Below are 23,477 nucleotides of genomic sequence, written 5' to 3'. Positions count from 1 at the left end.
AACCGGTGGATGTACTGCATACAGATTACACTGGAGCCACATTGATGAGGTTGTTGGGTCTTGAGATTTGAAAGTTCCACTCAGTGGTATAGAAACATAGGAATTAGGAGCTCAAGTAGACAAATTCAGTCATTCGAGCCTCCGTCATTCAATAAGATCATGGCTGATCTCTCCCTGGTCTCAAATCCACTTCCCCATCTGTTCCTCATTTCCCTTTAACCATTAAAAAAATCAGAAATATATCTATCTCCTTTTGAAACCATTCAATCCTTCAGAATCCACCGCGTATTGGGGCAGTGAGTTCCAGAGATTCACCACTCTGCGAGAACTACTTCCTCCTCATTTCAGGTTCACATCTACCGCCTTTCAACCTATACCAGTGACTTTCTTTTTCTAGATTGCCCTATAGGATTTCCCCACAGAGTAAGCATTTGGTCCACGTTTATTCTATGTGTTCCCTTTAGAATTTTAAAGACCTTGGTCACTTCAGCACCTTCTGAGACTATTTCACCTCACTGTCGATTTCATGTCCCAGCAAATGTAATGGGTGCTGTCATTGGCTGAAGGAGCCATTTATGTCCCATCTAAATCGGATATTCTGAAGAAAATTCTTGTATCTGGTGAAAATGATCTGAGATGAAAATAATAAGCAAAGAGATGTATTTTTGACGTTTACTTAATCGTGTTAAAAGTAGAATTATATTGACATTACAATGAAGTTGCTCTGAAAAATCCGCTGGTCACCACACTCCGCTGCCTATTTAAGTGGACTGCGGAGGAATTAGCATAGCCAATCCAACTACCGTGCACATCTTTGGACTCTGGGAAGAAACTAGAGTCCTCGCAAGAAACCCACACAAACACAGGGAGAACGTTCAGACTCCACGCAGAGAGTGACCCAAGCCAGTAGTCGGACCCTTGTCCCTCGCACTGTGGGGTAGCAGTGCCAACCACTATATCACCGTCGTGTAGGGTAGGTCAGTTTGAAAAATACAGTTCACCCATTACCCTTGCAGGCTCGTGGTTTGTGTTCAGTACCCCCGGTTATGTTTGCTTTCAATTCCCGCTCAGGAAAAGAAGATTGATTTTTCTCAGCAGAAGATGAAAAGTAATCTGATTTACTGTCTGATGTAAAGCAGATCAGTAGAATCAGCAAAGTGAAGTTTGCAAGTTTACTTCAGAGCTGGAAATGTCACATGTGCAACAAGTGAAGAAAAAACAGAGAAAGAGAAGAACAGTGATAGTTGTCATGAGGTGGAGCTGCCGGCGTTGGACTGGGGTGGGCACAGTAACAAATCTAACAACATAAGGTTAAAGTCCAACAGGTTTATTTGGAATCAAGAGCTCAAAGGAGCAGCGCTCCCACAGCTGATGATTCCCAAGAAACCTGTTGAACCTTAACCTGGTGGTTGTGAGACTTCGAACAGTGATTGGTTACAAAGCGGTGAGGATAGGGATGGTGAAGCAACTTAAAATCTACATGACAATTGGTCAGATTTTACCGTTTACACTGACACTGAATTGTAAAACTTTGAAAATGATCTCACTCTGTAATGACCAATATTTGGAAATATTTCTGTCCAGTTTCGCACCGTGGGAACCAAACGTGATAACTACAGTGGAGCGTTTGTTGTCATTGTCTGAACACATTCAATCATGGATAATGATAAAATAACAAATCGAGCGTGGATAAAACAAGTTGTCAAACAAACTGTAAGATGCTTGTCTGTTGGTTAGAGTTTGACATTTTCACTACTATTTTGATTGCAAATAAGAAAATGAAGATTTATTGCTCTCGTCCAAACCGTGAAAAGAAGTATCTGTTATTTCCTGGAGAACAGAGAAATCTCAGTCTCACCTCGTGTCCCGTCCCTTCTGAAGTGAAGACCCTGATCAAATTCAACGGGAAGTTTTCTTTTCATTTCTGGCAGGAGATTGGGAAACAGAGGAGGTTAAAGACAGTTTAAATGGTGCCGACCCTTCAATGTAGCTCATTGTGTTTCTGACTGGAGATGATTTACGTTTGTTACATGTTTCAGGATTACGGGATTCAGTGAACGAGCAGGCTCAAGCTCCTGATGGCCTTTCCGAGCTCCGTTGCTCCACATTGAGTTCAGTAACAATACCAGTAAATAACAATCGCCATGCAGTTGAGCGCGGCCGCGTGGTCGACGATGCTGCGTTTAATGTTCCAGCCTCAGCAGAAGCATGGCTTTGAATCCCATCATTGCGAGAATTGTGCGCTTTGGCCATTGCTGCTTGAGGCAAACAGCTCATATTGAATGCAGGAGTGTAGGCGCTGTCGTTTTTGGCAGGAACAACGAGGGGGGACAGTACCAATGAAACAGTCGTTGGGGTAAAGGAGCGTGTGTGGAAACAATGGAGTTGCTTCTATATAGAGAGCACACACGGGAACACAGGCTAAATGACTGACTGCCGATAGAAGCAACGGTATCGCAAGCAGTTAGAATGTGTTCCCGGTCCAGGTGTTAAGGACTGGATAAAAGCAAATTACTGCGGATCCTGGAATCTGGACTCGAACCTTCAGCTCTTTTCTCCCCTTGCAGATGCTACCAGACCTGTTGAGATTTTCCAGCGTTTTCTCTTTTGGTTCCAGATATTAAGGTGATGGATTCAGATTTTCTAAGTCAAGTTGAAATCCTGCTCGGTACGCTTCCCGTCATTCCTCATTGTGACGATGTATTTCGTGAAAGTTTTTCAATTAAAGCAATGGGTGCAGAGATGATGATCTTATTATCAAAGTCTCGCATCAGCTCCCCTGAGGGTACAGTGATCAGAATTCGACACAATGGCCCCAGGCTCAATTCCCAGTCATGGAGTGAATAGCTTTTTGTTTACTTCTTCATTTAATGAAAACACGACTCACAGAGTCTGTGAAGGGAGAAACAAGGTTAATCTTCCAGCTGGATGAAATTGTATCAGAGCTGGAAAAGTCAAAGGTGTAACATTAACAAAAAAACTCTGAGGAATAATCACATGACACACATACGATATGTGACTGGGGGACGTGCAGTTGATGTAGTTTCGTTTGTTTTAGCAAAGCCACTGTGAAGGTCCCACAAGGGAGACTGATTTCAAAATATAGGAGCACTTGTAATTCAGGGAACCTGGGCGGAGATGGATCTGAAAATGTCTTCATAATAGGACACATAACGGTAGGCTCTTTGAATGAATAGAGGTTAGTGAACAGTGGCCTACTATAGGGTTCAGTGCTGCAACGCATTTTGTTTTCTACATACATAAATAACATAGATCACAATTTGAGGGGAATTATTGCAGCTGGAACCAAGAATGTTAGATGGTTAATATTGAAGACGAAAGCCATATGTTAAAGGAAGATCTCGTTGGGTTGGTCAGACTGAAGGAAAAATGGCAGATGGTGTATAAACTTGATAAGTGCGAGGTGATGCACTTTGGAAGAAATAACAACGCAGGCAACTATTTAATGAATAGCAGGACATTAGGAAGCTCAGAGGAACTTGTGGGTTAGGGATACATAAACAGATCCTTGAAGGTGGCAGAGCGGTTGAATCGGATATTTAAACAGGCGTACGGGGCACTTGGTTTTATCAGTCGTGGCATCGAATATAAGGGCAATGCGTTAACGTTGGAGTTGTACAGAGCGTTGGTATATTGGTAGCCGTTCCCATTTCGGTTCAGTTGCAAGACCACCTCATTGCACAGGTCCCACCGTCTCCCAAAACAGTCCCAGTGTCCTAGAAGTCTGAAACCCTCACTCCTGCACCTGTTCTTCAGAGAGCATTCTTCTGGATTAACAATCTATTCATAAACTCACGAACACGGGGCACTGTAGTAACCCAAAGATGACTACCTTTTGGGTCTTTTTATCTGATCTACTTCCTACAATCTGCTTGCAGGATTTCCTCACTTGTTGTATTACTTAGATTATATCAATACTTACCACGATTTCTGTATACCGCCTCACCACCCCCCAACACCCCCGCTAACCCCCTCCACCTTCATAAAACATTGCAGTCGCTTAGTAACATTCTGACCCAAGCATTAGGGAGGCAACATACCATCACAGAAATGGTAAGTCTTTTTTCCTTACAATTAAATCCCTTCCTCTATAAAAATGTCATTCTTCCTCCTCCCCTATTGTGCAGCAGACCCATGCATGTTCCCACGACGTTGACTGTCACTGCTTTACCCGGCACAGTCACCGCCACCCGCACCCCCCCCCCCAAAAAAAAAGTAGCCAAAACGTTACATCTGCGAGATGCCCACAGGCGACTCCTGAATTACCTTCCTTCCTCGAGGGCTATTGGTCACCCATGGACTTTCTGCCTTTACAACTTTCACCTGCGGTGTGATCACTCACCAAACGTGCTATCGACGACTTGCTCAGCAATATGGATGCTCCACGCTGAATCTCCCCTTAGCCTCAGCCTCGAAGTGTTGTTAGCCAGTAGCTACATTTGGAAACACTTCCTGAACACGTGGTCACCAGGGACACCTGAAACTTCCACTGTTGCCACATAGAACAGTAGAAACATATCGTTGGTGCGAGCTCTCCTGCCATGACTACCCTTAAGCCCACCTCTCTAGCCCCCAACCGCTCCACTCCCCACCCCACCCCTCACCTCCCGCCCAATCATACACAAACACACATACAACAAAACCGGAACAACGCACCAGTTGGCTGCCTGGACACGTAAGCTGGCAATCGCAGTTTGCCTGATATGTATCGGATTCATGGGCGTGTGCTGGAAAATAAGGTAACAGGATGTATCAAAATGACTTAATATGCAGCACACATTTCCTTTCAGTGTCGAATCTGGACAAAAAATTCAGCACAAACATGCCTTCTAATCCTCACTGTGATTGCTGGCCCAGAAAGATATCCGCCAATCTATTACTTTTGCTCCCGATCCTTCAAACGAGTGCGTAGTTCTGGCAATTTTCACAGCTTTATTTCATTGATGTTTTGCGATTGTCCCCTAATAATTATTCCCCTCATTGGGACGGCTGGTTCCTCAAGTTTTGCTCTTGGACCAATGAATGTCCCGAGCCCATTTAATGGAAAATCAAACTGAACTGCCTCTGTCAGAACGGTATGTCTGGAGAAGGGTTTTTGTTTCCCCCAGAAGAGTAGCCTTGGCTGATGAATATAACCAGAAGAAAATTGCAATGTTAATAGCCTGGGGCCAGTTAGCGGAGGGAATAAATCTCTGGATAATCCCCCATTTTAATTGTACTCACGAAATGCAGTCCATCGCTAAATTTCCGTAGATTAGTGAATAAGAGTCCGCGTTTTTATTTATATATCTGTGTAAGTGTGCTATCTCTATGTGTGTGTGTGTGTGTGGTTGTGTGTGTGTTTGTGTGTATCTATGTGTTTGTCTGTGTCTGCGTGTGCCTGACTATGTGTGTATGTCTGTGTGTCTTTGTTTGTGTTCCTGTGTATTTGTGAGTTTTGAACATAAGATCTAGGATCAGGAGTAGGCCATCTGGCCCCTCGAACCTGCTCCACCATTCAATAAGATCACGGTTGATCTTTTTGTGGGCTCAGCGCCACTTACCCGCCCGCTCTCCACAACCCTTAATTCCTTGACAGTTCAAAAATGTAACTATTCTTGTCTTAAAAACATTCAATGAGGTAGCCTCAATTGCTTCACTGGGCAGGGAATTCCACAGATTCACAACCCTTTGCGTGAAGAAGTTCCTCCTCAACTCAGTCCTAAATCTGCTACATCATATTTAAGGCTATGCCCCCGAGTTCTAGTTTCACCTGCCAGTGGAAACAACTTCCTTGCTTCTATTTTATTACTTCCCTTCATAATCTTCCATGTTTCTTTAAGATCTTCCCTCATTCTTCTGAATTCCAATGAGTATGGTAAGCAGTCGATGCAGTCTCTCCGAATAAGCTAACCCTCTGAACTCCAGAATTAACCGACTGAATCTCCTCTGCACCCCTCCAGTGCCAGTATATCCTTTCTCAAGTAAGGAGACCAAAAACTGTCCACAGTACTCCTGGTGTGGCCTCACCAGCACCTTATGCAGCTGCAACATAACCTCGCTGTTTTTTAAACTCCATCCCTCCAGCAATGAAGGACAAAATTCAATTTGCCTTCCTAATTACCTGCTGCACCTGTGTGTGTCTGTGTGTAACTGTACCCAATTTGTGTGTAAGAGAGAACCTGTGTGGTGAGAGAGAGAATATGTGTTTCTGATTGTGTGTGCGTGTGTGTGTGTGTGTGAGAGAGAGAGAGAGAGTGACAGAAAGAGAGAGAAAGAGATCATCTGTACATTTTTGTCTGTAAGTGTGTCCGTGTTCCAGAGAGAGAGAGAAATTGTGCTCAAAACGTGTTTCATTTTAAATCAAAAACACATCTAAAAGTTATGTTTGTAACATTCTGTTACTTTTTCCAGCGCAGGATCAGCCGGATGAACTTTTGCAAAGCTCCCAGTAGTAGCAGTAAGTGAAGGGGATACAGTGGTGTTGTCCATTCACTGCCCCGTCACGTCGACAGCAGCTTACCAATACTGGTACGTACAGTACTCGGGACAGGGCCTTCAGTACATGCTGCACAGACACACTGCTGGAAATGAGGAGAACGCGCCAGCATTTGCAAAGAGGTTTTCTGCCGTATAGGATAAAATGAACACAAACATCTCTTTGAACATCACAGACACTCAGCTTTCTGACTCAGCCGTGTGTTACTGCGCGGCGATGAAGCACCACGTTACATAGAGCCTTAACACTCAAAAAACAACTAACAGTTCCAGGTGATGTGTGACATGACCGCGTGGTGGATCGGTCAACACGCTCTTTCGCTGAATGTGTGCAGAAGCGATGGGCCAAATGACCACCTTCTGCACTGCAGGGATCGCATGAATTCTATGGATCCCTAATTGTCCGAAAAGTAAATGGCTTGCTGTTAGATTCAGAGAGCACTTAAGAGTCAATCTGGACTTGCATTCGGTCAGGTTAGGAAAAGATGGCGATGTCCTCTCCTGACGCCCTGAGGGACATTGCTGAACAAGTTCATCCTTCATGGCAAACGATGAAAATTCACGATCACCATCATTGATATTAATTTTCAATCGCAAACTGAATTTAACGTTTACCATTTTCCAATGTTAGAATTGAAGCGAACGGTGTAGAAAATTAACGTGGGCCTCTAACTAATTAGCGGAGTGACAGTTTCACTCGCCCACTGTCTTCCTTAAAAAGGATGTTATTTTCTAGACATTGCAACAGTGGCTGCATTGCAGAAGTACCACATTGGCTGTAACGTGCTTTAGGATAACTGGTGGTCCTGAAATGTATTTGCTTCCAGGTTCCAATTCTCCATAATGGCTAAACCTTTAATGATTTATCTGAGGAATTTGCTGCTACTAATTAACACTATATCTCGGTGAAGATTTTTCTCAGTCTTCAATGCTCATGTTACATGAAACTGCTCTTAAAGTGCTGGTGTTTCATATCCTCGATCAAAACATTTCCCCTTGTCTGTTCTGATCTTAATTAGTCTACTTAATTTTTCAATTGCTTCAAATTGAATTCGATAATTTGATCATCAGAATGAACTTGGAACGGAAACCTGTCTCAGCAGCATTTACAGCAGATGAATATTTTTCTTTGAATCATTTTCAGCCGAGAATTACGCACCCTTACATTCAGTCACTGTTTTCATCAGGAGTCAGATGGAGATGAGAAAATGCCGTCAGAACCGGAAGTGCACCTGTATCTGACTGAGGTAACTTGGAACGCAACTGGTAATCTCAAGTTAGAGCAGCAGTGAGCAGCTCCACCTCCCGAGGTCGCTTTATAATAACGTTAACGGTTAAAATGAGAAACGTGCAGTTTTTTTTTCTCAAGGAATCTTCATTCGTGTAAAGTGACAGAGTGAGCATTTCATTCAGTTTTGCAGGTTATGGTCACAGCGAGAATGGAATGTAAAAAAAAGAACATTCTGCTGAACAAGTGCTAACTGATAATTTAGCAGAATTGTCCATAAATGAAACTGTAAACTTATAAATCCCTTTTATTTTGTGTAAAATTAATCAAGAATTAAAAAAATCCTGCATGAACTAAACATTGATAAAAGATCCGTTATTTATAATATATTCCCTGCAAGTTATCAAGTTGTGTCACATTCTGTGTTCGCTATGTCGTACATACGACATTAGCGAACTTCAATATATTGCATTTAAATTAAAGTAATCAGAATTTTCAGCAGTGTCAGTGATTACCGTGCGTTCACACATACTCAATGTGTGAATCGCGGCATTGTACGTTGATGTCATTGAATGATGAATGTTACTTCCTTCTGAATATCATTATCCCGTTTGAAATTTCAATCTTTGCAGTTTGTGCGTCTGGATCAGTTACTGTCTCATTGTCAGGAGACTGGTGGCTGTGCCCTACGGCAAACACTGAAGGTCAGGACACGAGCGGAAACAGGAGAAGGAGACAACGAACCTCAATACGGGTAGAACCAGACATATTGCTCGTGGCTGCAGGTTTCTAAGTGAATACATGCAAAGACATGCAGCAATGTGGTTATTCAGTATCTGTGACATTTTTGGAGCGTTTATTACAGGTAATTATTTTGGGTGCAATTTTGAACTAAACCAGTTGATATGAAATGACGGTTTAAAGTTTGACTTTGTTTCCCATTTGATCCAGGTTTCAGTCAGGAATTCTCTGTTACCCAACGCCGTCCAACAGTGATTAAGACAGAAGGAGGCATCACCACTTTAACTACATCTACTGCACGACAGAAAATTCCTTCACTTTATTCTGGGTCCGGCAATTCCCTGGTGGAGAACCTCAAATACTAATTCGCAGTTTTTCGGCTGGTTACGAAATTAAGGCGGATTTTGCTGCAAGCCGTTTCTCCTCTGGGCTGGACAGTTCGAGTGGAATCTTTACCTTAACCGTCTCCAAACTGCGGCACTCTGATACAGCCATGTACTACTGCGCACTGACTCTCACAGCCATACCAACCTGTTCAACACGCGTACAATAACTGGAGGGTCTGTGACATGGAGCTGAGCTCAACATGCGGCTGGGCAGACTCACAATGAGAGGAACATTAATGGATATTCGATTTGATGCAAGTGTCAGAGGAGCAATTCAGAAATATTTTAATTGCAAACAATATCGGAATTTCCATCGAATCAGCAACTGAAGCTGGTCTGTACAGTGGATAGAGTTCGATATTCTTTTTCCCCAGTCAGCAATCCAATGTCAAATTAAGATCTATTAGGCACAAAATCAAGCGAAATGCTAAAAATGTTTTTTTTCAATCTAAGGGAGCGGTAGTTTTTATATATGTTTAAATGAATAATGACGTTTCTTCGATTAAGCCAAGACTGGGTGAGCAACCTCCAAATAAATTGGAAGCATTTCAAGGCGGTTATGGAAGTTCAGTTCACTCGCGATCAGATTTCCTGGTTCGATGGTTGCTTCATTGGCCAGTAATGTTACAGCAGTAAACTTGCACGTTCTCCCCGTCTCTGCTTGGGTTTCCTCCGGGTGCTCCTGTTTCCTCCCACAAAGACGTAAAGGCTTGGTGGATTAGCCACGGTAAATTTGAACCCATTGTCCCAACATTTACCATGTGTGCGGTTTCTGGGTTACGGCGGGGCGAGGGCTCTGACAGGGAGTTCTTGCATTGGAAAGATGCTCTGTCACAAAGTCGGCGCAGCCTCAATGGGACCAGTGCCCTCCTTTTGCTCTGTGTGGCTACTATGATGACATGAACGCCGTAATTGACAGCTCAGGAAAGTCAAAAGACGCGATCGGCCGAACAGCCATTTCTGTGTCACTATGAAGCTTATGGGATTGTTTCACCTCACTGCCCATTTCATGTTCCAAGTAACAGCAACCGCTGCTGTTATTGGTGGAAGGAGCCACTCCTGTTCCATCCAAACATGGCATTTTGTCCGTCTCTGGTATTAAAAAAATACTGGAATGGAACTGAAGCGCAAAGTAGCATAGATCGGTGAGATTAAAGAGCAGACAGACGCCTCACTGGTGGTCGAATGTTTAGGATTTGATGCTTCCACTGCCGCGGCCCGTGTTCAATCCGCAGTCCGGGATGCAGCTCCATTGTTCTCGTGCAGCACATGAATGAACAGGATCTGGAATTGCTTCCAGATACAGATGCGCATATCTGGAGATACTATCCACACTTCCTGGAATTACTTCTCTACTTCCTGATCGAAATCATGCCGGTTTGCAAAACAAAGGTGAAATATCCGTCTCGTTCCACAATCCTATCAATTGCTCCCAGCAATTTATACTTCCATTGCCTCTGCTGTTTCCTCTTGTCAAAATGAATAATTGTGCATTCTACTGCATTAAATCTGAGCCATGATATGCTTAATGGAAGGTATTTCATGAAGTTTAAACTAAAACAATTGAAATTTCTACAGCAGTGAGACTGGATCCCAAGCCTCCACAAAACCTTAATGAATTGCCTCGGACAAGTCCTCAACTTTACCAGTAGGGAAAAACATTCTGTCACGGTTGCTTTCGATGGAGTTGGAGTGGGTCATATTTCCCTTTGTGCCTCCTCTAGAGTGGATTCTCAGAGTCTTTTACCCAGGGCTGAAATGGTTGCCACAAGAAGTCACAGATTTAGGGTGCTGGGGAGTAGGTACAGAGTAGGTGTTAGGGGTAAGTTTTTCACTCAGAGGGTGGTGGGTGCGTGGAATCGGCTGCCAGTAGTGGTGGTGGAGGCGGATTCGATAGTGTCTTTTAAGAGACTTTTGGATAAGTTCATGGAAGTTCGTAAGATAGAGGGTTATAGGTAAGCCAAATAGGTAGAGACATGTTCGGCGCAACGTGTGGCCCGAAGGGCCTGTTTGTTCTGTAGCTTTTCTATGTTCTATAATAACCTCATGTTGGATCGACAGCTCAACACCAATTTCCCATCTAATCCCGTCATCACTGTATTTCCTTAGATTTCAAAAATTTCGCCATCTCAGCCTTCAACATTCTCATTGGTTGAGGATCCACAGACCTCTGGGCAACATAATTCCAAAGATTCACAAGCGACGAAATGGCTCCTCACCTCCGTCCTAAATGTCTGACACCATTCGGAAAATGTAAGTCCTGTTCTCGACACTCCAGCCGGTGGGTGGGGGGCGGGGAGTTGGGGGGTTGGGGGGGGGGCGGTGGGGGGTGCAATCTCTAAGCATGTACACTGCCGAACTCTCTCGCCGTTCCAGTCTTTTCAATGAGATCACTTCTCATTATTCCAAACCCAAGAGTGAACAGGGTCATCTCACGGAATCCCTCATCCAAGGGCAACTGCCTCATCACAGCAATCAATCCGGTGAACCTTGGTTACACAGACAGCGAGAGCTTAGAGGGAAAGACGAGCAAAATAGGGAAAGGAGATAGAGGCACAGAGAGATTGAGAGAGTGAAAGAGACTGAGGTCGATAGACAGAAGCAAGGGAAGACAGACATAGAGGGAGAGTTGAGTAGTCAGCCATAACATACGAATTAATAACAACGTAAGCACAACCAGGGTCCGGAACCCACAAGCATTGGGCCCTCTGAATCGTTTACTTGGAATAAATAGAATGCCCACATGCATAGTCAACTTTTGAAAACGTCTTGAATTAGTTGTGAGTGCGTTGTGTTGTTGGATTCCCTGCATTGTCAGGTTCTCAAATCAAACTGCGGGTAAACTCACCCTGCCGTGTGCACGACAAAGAAATGAACAAGACTTGGCCTTCACAAACAACAACAACAATGGGGTTCACCCAGAATTTGAACCCGGGACCTCTCGCAGCCTTGAAAATCACGACACCGAAACTCCGAATCATACCCCTAGACCAACAAGCCGCTGTTGCGAGCGTTAGTCAAAGACAGATACTGATATTGTCACCTAAGCCTGATCAGCCGGCTGCAGTGAAAGTTGAAAGCGCTGGAAACACTCAGGAAGCCAGGCAGCAGGTGCGCAGAGGGAACAGATTCCCTTCTTACTCCTCCATAACCTTTCATTTAAACGGATAATGTTTGGAAATGTAGGAAGTTTTAAACAAGTGAAATCCAGGAGCTAGGAAACATAATAACAGGAAACAGCTGTGATAGGATACAATTCAGGAAAGAGAAATGAGTCTGCACTTTGCTGTCCATGGCCTGCGCGTGAGGAAAGCAGAATATCACATAATGTTTATACCACAGAATGAGACCATTCACAAGATCTTTGAAGAAGACACGTGTGCTGGATAATAGGCAACACGGGGTGTACTGTATAGTGATTACACAGGAGCCGCAGTGATGAAATTGGTAGATTTTGCAAATTGAAAGTAACACATGAGCAGCTTGTGTGACTATTTCACCTCATTGCCGCTTTCATACTGCAGCGAACAGGAATCTTTGTTGCCGTTGGATGACGGAGTCACTTACGTTCTACCTGAACAGAACATTTTGAAAGAAAGACTTGCCTCTGGTGGAAATAGATCTGATATGAAAATAATGAAATATCAAATGAAGTAAATTAGATTAAACATCGAATGTATTAGAAATATTGGGGCTTCCAACCCATTAGAAATATTCGGTTCAGAGTGAGTGACATGAATTGATGTTGTGATCGCAGATATACAACTGGAACCCACCATCACACCGAGTGAATCCGCTGTCTGGTTAAATGTTGATCAAAGAAAATTTTTCATCATCTTTCACAATGGAACGTACGGGAACTCAGTCAATAGGCATTCTCCACTCAGAAATAACAGAAAGGGTTAATTTCATCTCGCATCTTTAAGCCTTTGCCATCTTCTGTACATTTATCATGAAGGTTTATAAAGAAAGTGAATAGAGCTTTTGATGGTTAAAAAAAACGTGTTCACGCTCTTCGGATACGGAACAACAGAGGAGCAAACATAAGCATAGACCACGCGAGGCAGAGGACAAAGGGGCGACAAAACGGAGGTTTGGTATTGAGGGAATACAGCTTAGTGGTGGATCATTTGACTGCAGGTCAAGAAGTTTCTGCATTCAAATCGGATTCCTCCTTCCGCGCTTAATTGAGTTTTTTTCAATAAAAACTGCTCTTCATTGACTGGAAAGCGCTTTCTGACGTCCACTGGTCGGGATAGGTTCTATATAAATGCAAACATTTCATGATCTTCAATCCCAGTGCTCTGTTACTGAGCCCAGTCAGTGGGAACAGTCTGTCCCTCCCTGCTCTATCAAACGGCCCTTCTCCCATGTTAGGAGAACGGATTAACCATGACACCGCAGCAGCAATGTGGGGTAAAATAGTTAAATATACATGTTTAGATTTGTAAACGGTCTTTCTGTGTCGGGTTTGATGAAGATTGAATTGGCGTCGAATTGATAGCCAATACCCTGACACCCTGATTTAGGATGGCATGTGGGCTGCAGTTGTGTCAGTCTCTGTGGCGCAATTGGTCAGCGCGTTGGGCTGTTAACCGAAAAGTTGGTGGTTCATAGAAACCCTACAGCACAGAAAGAGGCCATCCAGGGACGGGGACGGGGCGTTCACTTTAGAATTGTTTAGTATGTATCTAACACTTTAGGAGTGTTGTGAACAAAATGGATGAGCTTAGAGCGTGGATCACTACTTGGAAATATGATGTGGTGGCCATTACAGAGACTTGGATGACTCAGGGACAGGACTGTTTACTTCAAGTGCCGGGTTTCAAATGTTTCAGAAGGGACAGGGAAGGAGACAAAAGAGGTGCGGGAGTGGCACTGTTGATCAGAGATAGTGTCACGGTTGCAGAAAAGATTGCGGATTTTGTTCTTTTATTCAAGAAAGGGAGTAGAGATTGCCCTGGAAATTATAGACCAGAGAGTCTAACCTCAGTGGTTGGCAAGCTGATGGAGAAGATCCTGAGAGGCAGGATTTATGAACATTTGTAGCGGTATAATATGATTAAGAATAGTCAGCATGGCTTTATCAAAGGCAGATCATGCCTTACGAGCCTGATTGAATTTTTTGAGGATGTGACTAATAACATTGATGAAGGAAGAGCAGTAGATGTAGTATATATGGACTTCAGCGTGGCATTTGATAAGGTGCCCCACGCAAGGCTTATTGAGAAAGTGAGGGGGCATGGAATCCAAGGGGACATTGCTTTGTGGATCCAGAACTGGCTTGCCCACAGAAGGCAAAGAGTAGTTATAGATGGGTCATATTCTGCATGGAGGTCGGTCACCAGTGGAATGCCCCAAAGATCTGTTCTAGGACCCTTCCTCTTTGTGATTTTTATAAATGACCTGGATGAGGAAGTGGAGGGATGGGTTGGTAAGTTTGCTGCTGACACAAAGGTTGGAGGTGTTGTGGATAGTATGGAGGGATGTCAGAAGTTGCAGCGAGACATTGATAGGATGCAAGACTGGGCAGAGAAATGGCAGATGGAGTTCAACCCAGATAAGTGTGAGGTGGTTCATTTTGGCAGATCAAATAGGATGGCGGAATATAATATTAATGGTTGGACTCTTGCCAGAGTGGAAGATCAGAAGGATCTTGGGGTCCGAGTACATAGGACGCTCAAAGCAGCTGTGCAGGTTGAGGCTGTGGTGAAGAAGGCGTATGGTGTACTGGCCTTCATGAATCGAGGAATTGAATTTAGGAGTCGTGAGATAATGTTGCAGCTATATAGGACCCTGGTCAGACACCACTTGGAGTACTATACTCAGTTCTGGTCGCCTCATTACAGGAAGTTTGTGGAAGCCATAGAAAGGGTGCAGAGGAGATTTACAACAATGTTGCCTGGGTTGGGGGCATGCCTTATGAGGATACGTTGAGTGAGCTCGGCCTTTTCTCCTTGGAGAGACAAAGGATGAGGGGTAACCTGATAACGGTGTATAAGATGTTGAGAGGTATCGATCGAGTGGACAGTCAGAGGCTTTTCCTGGGGCTGAAATGTTTGCCACAAGAGGACACAGGTTTAAGGTGCTGGGGAGTAGGTACAGAGATCCCCTCGTAGGTACGTTTTTCACCCAGAGGGTGATGGGTGCGTGGAATGGGCTGCCAGCAACGGTGGTGGAGGCGGATTCGATAGGGTATTTAAAGAGACTTTTAGATAAGCACATGGAACTTAGTAAGATAGAGGGTTATAGGTAAGCCGAGTAATCGCTAAGGTAGGGACATGTTCGGCACAACTTTGTGGGCTGAAGGGCTGGTATTGTGCTGTAGTTTTACTATGTTTCTATGAAACTTTAATCCATGTTTGACCTTGGGTTTCCATTTTCCTGCCCATTCCTCTTCTTTCTCAGATGGATCAGGAATCTGTTTGTCCCAACCTGAAATGTTTTCAATGAGGTAAATATACAGCAAGTCGGCAAAGATCAGTCGAATGACGACTGAGTTAAACTTGCACCAGAATGCTGTTCTTATAATTGGAAATTTCTGAGATTGAGAGCAGATAGTTCACATTTAAGGCGTTTCAGTTCTTTGAGAGATGAATGCCTGCCGTGTTTTACAAGGTAAGTTTCACAGGCTCAACAATGATGTGATTTGGTGATTTTTGGAAATTGAAAATTACACGAGCTTGTGGGACTATTTCATTTATCGCTGCCGTCTTGCGGTATGTTTTGTGTTCTGAATAAACCTGTATTTATAATACAAGCATTAGATTGGGGAAATTCGCAGCAGGTTTGGCTGAATCTGTGGACACGCATCAAATTCTAAACACTTCCATGTGTCACCTGTGTTCCTGAGGTACACTGATTATTGTGTTCAAAAAAACTGACAAAACCTTGTCAAAGCAGCAGTCCCATCTCGAAGTGTTATTAAATATTAAGGAATCACATTATCTCACAGCCATGTGGGATTTACACTTCCCAATGCTTGAATAATATTCTGCAACTGCAGTCATTGAGAAAGAGATAAAATTTGGGACAAATGTTATTTTCTGAATCGTACGGAGATCAATGACTCTGCCACATGGCTAAGGTTTTCAACATAATTATAATTCTGCAAAACAAAGATTTAAATTGCCATCAGACTGCACTGTTTGATATTCTAGGCCGGTCACATTGGTCATGAGCAGAGTTTCTGGATTGTAGGAGTTAACATGTTCATTTCGGATACGATGGGCAACCCGATTCAAAATAAGGTTGAAACATAATCGAAATTAATATTTTTTTAAATTTTCCCCGATTCGAGATTGTTGTTGCGTATGCACTGGATTGGAGTAGACAAAATGTTAATTTGTTCTTCACTATTTATTGAAAACATGCCCTCAGCAAAGTCGCCACTGGCATATTGTTGCTTTTCTGCTTCCACTGTCACACTCACGGTGCAGCTGATGTAGGTTAAATGGATTAGGCATGGCAAATGAGTGATGTTACGGTTATACGGTGGCACAAAGTGCCTCAGTAACGTACCCTGGACTCCCATTTTCTGGATAGTGTTTCAGCCATTTATGACTGAGGTATGGAGGCATTTCTTCATTCAAAGGCTTTTGAATCTTTGGAATTCTTTGACTTATTATTGTCACATATATTAGCATACAGTGAAAAGTATTGTTTCGTGCGCGCTGCACAGACAAAGCATACCGTTCATAGAAAGGAAAGGAGAGAGCGCAGAATAAAGTGTTACAGTCATAGCTGGGATGTGAGAAATTGTATTAAAGCATTGTTAGATAGTTCAAAAGAGTTGGAATGAAGTTGTAGAAGCATAGAACAAGAGTAAAAGATGGAGTTAGAAGGTATGCTGGGCAAAGCTTGCAAGAAGTCGCCTTGCTCCGGCGCCATCTTGCACCAATTCTGTAGCCGCACAGAGGTCTGTGGATCTTCAGTTGATGAGGACATTGAAGGTTGAGGTGGAGAGTTGTTGGAATCTAAGTGAATGAAGGGCTATCGGGATAAGCTGGGCAATTGAGGTTGAGGCTGTGGGTCTGCCTTGACTCAATCGTGAAGGAGGCTCAATGGAACATGTGACCGAATTCTACCCCATTCATCCTGTTCACTGGCAACACCAGATACAGCAACAAAACAGTTATGCTGGTAGCATTGGTGAATTCATCCAGTAATATTAGGTGAAGCATGTGATCGAATCTTATCACCGTTAAATGCCCAGTGAATTAATTTTACGAAATACCCTTGAATAATTGTATCACAATTTTTCTGTGGTGCAGTGGCTTTTACATTCGCTTTACACACGAAAATCTTTGGTTCGATCCCGGCATAAATACTTTCATCATAAACAGAAAATGCTGGAAAATCTGAACTGACCTGACAGCATATGTGTTGAGAGAATAGAGTCAACGTTTCAAGTCTGAATGACCCTTCGTCAGAGCTCCGGACTCGAAACTTTGGCTATAATCTCTCTCTACAGATGCGGTCAGACCTGATGAGTTTTTTCCAACATTTTTCTGTTTCTGTTTCATGTTCCAGCATCCACAGTATTTTGCCTTCACAGAAACATTTCCAAATGCTTTTAATTTCAGAGGGATTCTGAAATTGGAATTATTTGCGCGTTTGTCACAACATTAATTGACCTGATGAGTATTCCCAGTATTTTCTGATTGCAAAGTCAGGAATCACTCAGCAGAAGGAACACAAATAACATCTGTGATAGAGCACAAAGCTGAATGGATCACATGACATCAGGAATGGTGGACAAGGCAATATTGAGCCAGTGATAGTGGAGCCTGGTGGTCGAGTGGTTCCACCGCTATGGCCCGGAATTGGTGACAGACAGTTAACTAAACAGAGCACTTTGCTCAGCACGTACTGAGTTTCTGGAGTTGTACGCATCTGAACATAAAGGAAGAAGACATAATTTGCTTCAGTTGGTGAAAAGATGTTAGAATGACTCTGACAATATCAGTAGCGAAAGTGACCTGAACTGAAGCCGCGGAGACAGAGAGGTTGTCAACGTATTTCAAATCGCTGATATCAGCTTTCCTGGCGTAACGTAGTTAGGATTCGGCGCCATGTCCCGCGCTGGAGTCCCAGGCAAGTTGTGAATAATTTATGATTTAAATCTTCATTAAATGGAAACACGCCTCACAGTGTCTGTTAAGGGAGAAATAAGAGTAATCCTCAGCTGGATGATTTGTATCAGAGCTGGAAAAATCAGAGATGTAACAACAGCAATAAATTCTGCAGAAGAATGACACGGCAGACATTTATCACAAAAGCAACTGACAAACATGTCAAATTGTTCCTCTTTCAAATTGCATCGATTAACTCCTTGTTCTCCATCTCGGATATTTCCATATCACCCAAATATCACCCACCTGAAAATTCAACCTCTTCCACGCCCACTGATGATGATACACTATCTCCTCACTTGGCGCAGAAATTGGATCCATAGCTCAGTGGTTCGAGCAGGTCGAGTGTAATGTTGGACAATTTAAAGTTTATTTATTAGTGCCACAATTAGGCTTACATTAACACCGCAATGAAGTTTTTGTGACAATTCCCTCGTCGGCAGGACCAGCACCTGTTCGGTACATTGACAGAGAATTTAGCATGGCCAATGCACCTACCAGCACAACTTTCACTCTGTGGAAGGAAGAAGGAGCACCCGCAGGAAAGTCACGGAACATGGGGAAAACATGGAGACTCCGACAGACAGTGACCCATGCCACGAATTGAATCCAGGTCCCTGGCGCTGTGAGGCAGCAGTGCCATCATGTTGCCCAAGAAGATATTCTCTAGTTCATAAACGGAGAAAGAGCAGGCAATGTTTGAAAAGGTGACCTAGTTCTTTTTTAATTCATTAGAAATGTGTGTCGCTGGCTGGCCAGCATTTATTGCCCATCCTGGTTGCCCTTGGACAGTTGACAGTCAACCACTTTGCTGCAGCTCTGGAGTCAATGTCGGCCAGGCCGGACAAGGGACTGCAAATTTCCTTCCCGAAAGCACATTACACAACTCCATGTTTTTTTTTCCCGACAATCGGCAATGGTTTCAGTAGATTCTTAATTCCGGATATTTTTATTGAATACAAATTCCACAACGTGCCGTGGCAGGATTCAAAACCGGGGCCCCATAAAATTGGTTGAGATTCTGGATTAATAGTCTCGCGATAATACCACCAGCTCATCGTCTTTCCTTGCTATCAGCGTTTAAGTTGAAAGAGACTTGGGTGTGTTTGTACAAGGAACGCAGGAAGATAGCGTGGTGGTGCCGCAAACAATAGGAAGGGAAATGACATTTTGGTCTTTATTTTCAGCAGATTGCTGTATAAGAATAAAAACGCTAACTTATATTTATACAGGATTTTGTTGGGAGCACGTGTGAAATATTCGGTGCAGTTCTGATATCCACAATGTTTTTTTTAAAATGGCGACCCTTCTATTGGAAACGCTCCACTTGGTAGGTTCCTGTGATGAGAGATATCTCCTGGAATGAGAAGCTGTGTAAATTTGGCTGAAAGTCCCTGCAGTTTAGAATACTGTGAGGCAATCGTATTGAAACATACAGAATACTGAGAGATTGTTCCCCAGTTTCAAATGAGGACTCATCGGAGAACTCACACACAAACACATGCAACCAAAACTCTAATTCTTAAATTTAATTGCAGATTTGAAATGAATATGTATTATACCACGTCATATGTATGGCATGAATATTCATTAAATAAATAATGTTGACATCACCTGACAACAGTCGAGTGGGAACACTTGAGAACTATTTTCATTGTTGCCTCGGTTCACAAGCCGGAACTGCGCGACAATGAATGCTAACGGGGAAAATAATAGTACAACCACCACCCGGGTGGGACAACAGTCCCACCCAGGCCCTCTCCCCGTAACCTCACATATTTACCCCGCTAATCCCCCTGGTACGAGGGGACAATTCACCATGGCCAATCAACCTAACCTGCACATCTTTGGAGTGTGGGAGGAAACCGAAGCATTCGGAGGGAACCCACGCAGACACGGGCAGAATGTGCAAACTCCACACAGAAGTGATCCAAGGCTGGAATTGAATCCGTGTCCCTGGCGTTGTGAGGCAGAAGTGCTAACCACTGTGCCGCCCAACGTCAGAGCATCGTGTATTGTGACGTCAGAAAGCTGGCATATGTGACGTCACACTGCAGGCCATGTGACGTCACTGTGAAGTCCAAGTGACGTCCGTGGGCCGTGTCTGATGGTCAGAAACATCTTGCCCGGAGTTCATCTGAATATTCAGCCCTGAGTTCATGGGAATTAACAGCTGATCAGAAACATCTCTCGTGGACCTTATCGGAATATCCAGCTCTAAGGTTATGGAATTAACATCCGATCAGAAGCAGGGAGGTGACTTGTTCAATGTGGGCCAGAGTTGCAATGGATAACGCGTCTGACTATGAATCAGAAGATTGCAGGCGAGCTCGATGTAAGCTTAATGGCAGTTGGCAAACTCTCTGTTTTAACAGCTTCTGTAGTGGTCATCACATTCGCCTCACATACGAAAAGTCCCCGTTTCGAAACCGGGCAGAAACATTATTAAAACTTTCTGAGTTCGGTGAGAGAAGACTGCATGATTTCATTTCTTTATGGCCTCGTGGTCGCACAGTAGTTAGCACTGCTGCCTCTCAGTGCCAAGGAAACGGGTGCAATCCCGGAACTGGCTCACTGTCTGTGTGGAGTTTACACGTTCTCCCCGTATCTGCGTGGTTTTCTTCTGGGTGCTCTTCTTTCCTGCCATAGTCCAACGATGTGCGCGTTTGGCCATGGTAAGCTGCCCTTAACGTCAGGAGAACAGCTAGGGTAAATGAATGGAGTTCTGAGAGTGGGCCTGGGTGTGAGTGTTGTTCGTAGAGGATCGATGGGCCGAATGGTCCCCTTCTGCACGGTAGGGATTCTATGTTTTCTATCTGTAGGCTGATTTGATGATGGAACTGTCGGTCTGATCATATTCTACAGAACTTAGAACATAGAACAGCACAGCACAGAACAGGCCCTTCGGCCCACGATGTTGTGCCGAGCTTTATCTGAAACCAAGATCAAGCTATCCCACTCCCTATCATCCTGGTGTGCATCATGGGCCTATCCAATAACCACTTAAATGTTCCTAAAGTGTCTGACTCCACTATCACTGCAGGCAGTCCATTCCATACCCCAACCACTCTCTGAGTAAGGAACCTACCTCGGACATCCGTCCTATATCTCCCACCATGAACCCTACAGTCATACCCCCTTGTAATAGCTCCATCCACCCGAGAAAATAGTCTTTGAACGTTCACTCTATCTATCACCTTCATCATTTTATAAACCTCTATTAAGTCTCCCCTCAACCTCCTCCGCTCCAGAGAGAACAGCCCTAGCTCTCTCAACCTTTCCTCATACGACCTACCCTCCAAACCAGGCAGCATCCTGGTAAATCTCCTTTGCACTCTTTCCAGCGCTTCCACATCCTTCTTATAGTGAGGTGACCAGAACTGCACACAGTATTCCAAATGTGGTCTCACCAAGGTCCTGTACAGTTGCAGCATAACCCCACGGCTCTTAAACTCCAACCCCCTGTTAATTAATGCTAACACACTATAGGCCTTCTTCACAGCTCTATCCACTTGAGTGGCAACCTTTAGAGATCAGTAGATATGGACCCCAAGATCTCTCTGTTCCTCCACAGTCTTCAGAACCCTACCTTTGACCCTGTAATCCACATTTAAATTTGTCCTACCAAAATGAATCACCTCACATTCATCAGGGTTAAACTCCATCTGCCATTTTTCAGCCCAGCTTTGCATCCCATCTATGTCTCTTTGCAGTCTACAACAGCCCTCCACCTCACCACTACTCCACCAATCTTGGTGTCATCAGCAAATTTACTGATTCACCCTTCAGCCCCCTCCTCTAAGTCATTAATAAAAATCACAAATAGCAGAGGACCAAGCACTGATCCCTGTGGCACTCCGCTAGCAACCTACCTCCAGTCCGAAAATTTTGCATCCACCACCACCCTCTGTCTTCGATCAGACAGCCAGTTACCTATCCAATCGGCCAACTTTCCTTCTATCCCACACCTCCTTACTTTCATCATACGCCGACCATGGGGGACCTTACCAAACACCTTACTAAAATCCATGTATATGACATCAACTGCCCTACCTTCATCAACACACTTAGTTACCTCCTCAAAAAATTCTATCAAATTTATGAGGCACGACTTGCCCTTCACGAATCCGTGCTGACTATCCCGGATTAATCCGCATCTTTCTAAATGTTCGTAAATCCCATCCCTAAGGACCTTTTCCATCAACTTAGGAACCACAGAAGTAAGACTAACCGGCCTATAATTACCAGGGTCATTTCTATTCCCTTTGTTAAACAGAGGAACAACATTCGCCACTCTCCAGTCCTCTGGCACCACCCCCGTGGACAATGAGGACCCAAACATCAAAGCCAAAGGCTCTCTGCAATCTCATCCGTTGCCTCCCAAAGAATCCTGGGATACATTTCATCAGGCCCAGGGGACTTACCGACGTTCACTTTATTCAAAACTGCTCGTACATCCTCCCTCCGAACATCTACTTCCTCCAGCCTATTAGCCTGTAACACCTTCTCTTCCTCAAACACATGGCCTCTCTCCTTGGTGAACACTGAAGAAAACTATTCATTCATCACCTCTCCTATCTCTACTGACTCCATACACGAGTTCCCACTACTATCCTTGGCCGGCCCTATCCCCACCCTGGTCATTCTTTTACTTCTCACATAAGAGTAAAATGCCTTGGGGTTTTCCTTGATCCAACCCGCCAAGGACCTCTCATGCCCTCTCCTAACTCTCCTGAGCCCCCTTTTCAGCTAATTCCTTGCTAATTTGTAACCCTCAATCAAGCCATCTGAACCTTGTTTCCTCATCCCTACACAAGCTTCCCTCTTCCTTTTTACAAGACATTCCACCTCTTTTTTGAACCATGGTTGCCTCACTTGGCCATTTCCTCCCTGCCTGACAGGGACGTACCTATCAAGGACACATAGTATTTGTTCCTTGAAAAAGTTACACTTTTCATTAGTGCCTTTCCCTGACAGTTTCTGTTCCCATCTTATGCCCCCTAATTCTTGCCTAATCGCATCATAATTACCACTCCCCCAATTATAAACCTTGCCCTGCCATCGGGCCCTATCCCTCTCCATTGCAATAACAAAAGACACCAAATTGTGGTTACTATCTCCAAATTGCTCTCCCACAACCAAATCTAACACTCGCCCCGGTTCATTTCCCAGTACCAAATCCAATGTGGCCCCACCTCTTCGGCCTATCCAAATATTGTGTCAGGAAACCCTCCCGCACACACTGCACATAAACTGCCCCATCCGAACTATTCGACCTACAAAGGTTCCAATCAATATTTGGAAAGTTAAAGTCTCCCATGACAACTACCCTGTGACTCCCACACCTATCCATAATCTGCTTAGCAATTCTGCTCCCTGTTTTCTCGGCCGCTGCTGAAACTGGTGCGTGACAGTTTGATAGAATGCTAATTTGATTTAGTCTCGGTGTATGTTTGAGCGGCTGACAGCGCCGGTCCCCATTGTGGCTGC

The sequence above is a fragment of the Mustelus asterias genome, chromosome 30 (genome assembly GCF_964213995.1).
Source record: "Mustelus asterias chromosome 30, sMusAst1.hap1.1, whole genome shotgun sequence".
In the NCBI taxonomy this organism is placed as follows: Eukaryota; Metazoa; Chordata; class Chondrichthyes; order Carcharhiniformes; family Triakidae; genus Mustelus; species Mustelus asterias.
Note: the sequence above shows the minus strand (reverse complement) of the source record.